This window comes from Rhincodon typus, chromosome 13, assembly GCF_021869965.1.
Source record: "Rhincodon typus isolate 14 chromosome 13, sRhiTyp1.1, whole genome shotgun sequence".
NCBI lineage: Eukaryota > Metazoa > Chordata > Chondrichthyes > Orectolobiformes > Rhincodontidae > Rhincodon > Rhincodon typus.
In genome coordinates, this window is record NC_063344.1 from 53,345,790 (window position 1) to 53,348,627 (window position 2,838).

A 2,838-nucleotide genomic window follows, 5' to 3' on the forward strand; every position below is an offset into this window, starting at 1 on the left:
CCTAGACCCTTCTTCATTTTTCTGAAGAAGGGTCTAGGCCCGAAACGTCAGCCTTCCTGCTCCTCTGATACTGCTTGACCTGTTGTGTTCATCCAGCTCTACACCTTGTTATCTCAGATTCTCCAGCATCTGCAGTTCCTATTATCTCTGAAACTGCTTTTTATGTCTTTTTTATTTATTCTGTCTTCATATCTGCCACTAATAACTGCCTGTTTGTCGAATTAAAATTAGTCAGGAATGAAGAGTTATCGAACGTCAGTGACAACTAATGGGAAAATATTGATGGTGGTGGCTAGGTTGCTTGGGCAAGAGCGGGAAGAGGTAGCAAGAAGTGTGAACAACACAAAGCTGTTCAAGAAAGCTCCTGTAATTTCAATTCTCTTCTTGTTCCCTGAAATGCAACAGCTGTTTTTTTTTGTATCTAAAGTTTTTTTTATATATAAAGCCAGCTTGAAGTATGAGAGTATTAAGTCAGCTGTAGTTCAGAGATTTTTCCGAGATAATTCTAGAGGATCCATAGGTCTTTGTTTGCTGGGCATACATACTGCAGAGCAAGACTGCCCCAGAATAAGCAAGATGACGTGTGATCTCTTACGCCCTCGCATGTTCATCCCTGAAAATGCAACAGACACGAGTGAATCAGGTGGCATATACTCCAGTCAAGATGTGTGATGAATCATGTCCAGCTTGAAATGGGAACCGCTCAATTGTGTGGGCACGTTCTTGGAAATTCATTCAACTAAAGATGTGCCCCTTAGCAATAACTTAACAGGTTCCTATAAAGTTCAACTGACATGACTGCAAGGGTGGAGGCAGGCTAAATCTCTGACCCATGGCATAGCCCAAGAAGCCAAGACTGATCCAGCTGCCTCAATCTCTGATTCTCATCGTCCCTAATACAGGCACTTTAGGGCCAAGAAGCCATGCATGCATCCTCCTGCCCATCACCCTGTAACCAAGTAAGTCTGGCTTTGTGCATGAATTTACAGATATCTTCAAGTGGATAATTAAATGTTAGTTGCTCTTCTTTTAATATCTCAATTTCAGAAAAGGATATAGCCCCGACTTTAAGAGGAGTGAGATTGAAGGGACGTTTTTGGAGCTGGTTAATTTAAACAGATGTTGGCAGAATTAACTGCTTAGGGATACAGTAGCACCTGACTGTATTAACAAAATTAAGAATGAACTGACTGAGCATCTAGAGGAAAAGAAAACGGATAGAAAGATAAAGGCAGTATTGTAGAACACAATACTTTCCAGATACTTAGTAGATACTGTGTGGAGGAAAACAAAATGAAATATTTGAAAATGAGCAGACTGGTCTTTTTTTCCTGAGTATACAAGAGTTGGACCTGAATTTCATTTGCAAATGTTATTTTTTTTTATTTCTGAGGTGACAGTCCAAAAGGACAGTAATTTCTAGCTCTGTACAGTTTCATATTTCTAGGATTGTGTACGACCTTAATATATGCACAGATTGTCAAAACCTTTACAAAATATATTAAATACAATTTATTGGAATCCAGGATTAAAAAGCCAATGCAGCGCAATGCAATCATAAGATAGCTTTGTTATTGAAATAAAAAAAAAACTTGCTGCTTTCTTACAAATTAACACTTCTCTTATTCATTCTTGGGACATGGCTGTTGCTGATAACACTAGCATGTGTTGCTTTGCCCAAGTTCAGTCAAAGCTAGTGCTGAGTTGCTATCTTGAACCACTACAGTTCATTTTGCAGTCTCATCTACAGGTGGAGGGCAATGTGGGGGAGAATTATTTTGCTGCAATGAAGATTTGAACAAGGTCAATATTACTCCATTCTATAACCTGAAAATGGCTAATGCAGACATGTATTCTAGTCCTTGAAATCCAGGGGAGTCTCTTAAACTTGCTGATGCTCTCAGAGCCTGGAGCAGGATTTTGGCAACACATGGGAAATGAGGAAATCTGTGTTTCACTGCATAATGTAATTCTAACTCCCAGAGCATGTGACTTTCGGCTTAATAGGTTCCCTGCCTGGTAGTCGGCCTGATCAGTGGAGCAGGCCTTTAGTTGTGTGGGAAAACTCTGGAAGTGGCTGCTGGGCCAGGTATATTCAACTCCAGAAATCGGGTTTGGGGCAGTACATGTCTGATCACAAAGTGGGGTTTGATCGCTGACTCTACAAGTGGGTACAGATAGGGACCTGACCACATTGGGGACCTTTTGAAGGCCATAGAAAGAAGCTCCACTGCTCTTCCTGGCCCTCAAGAGATGCTGGTATGGCACTTGGCTTCTTGGTGGAGAATTCACTTCTCTCCAGTTGTCAGGTATTTGGTCTGGCAGGAAAGGCCCTGGAAGTGGCTGCATGTCTGTCTGCCTGCCTCCATAAAACTGGCATGTAATTAGATTGGAGCCAGATTTCCTATGCTCCAGGCACCTTTGGTTCATTTAACTCCTCAAGCACATTCAATCCCACCTCCATGTTCCTTTGGAAGTTTGCTCCAAAATATTACAAATCTTCTCTATTATGTTGTGATGATGCAATTCTGTAATTTAAGTTGCAATAAATCAAACATTTTGTGGCTTTGGATTAACAATAACAAAATTACACTGGTATTGATTAGTAATATCTGTGCAAAGGGTACATGCAGAAAATGTGCAGCTGGCTTAGGTTTTCCCTCTCTTGCACTTATCTGCATTTTTAATGTTCTAAGTTAACTATACTGCATTTATGAAATAACACTCATCAGGGATAACAACACCATTATTATGTATTACTTGAGTGATTTTGAATTGGCTCATTGTGCTGTTACTACACTGATGTAATCACTGAAATGTGTACAATGGAAGAACAGG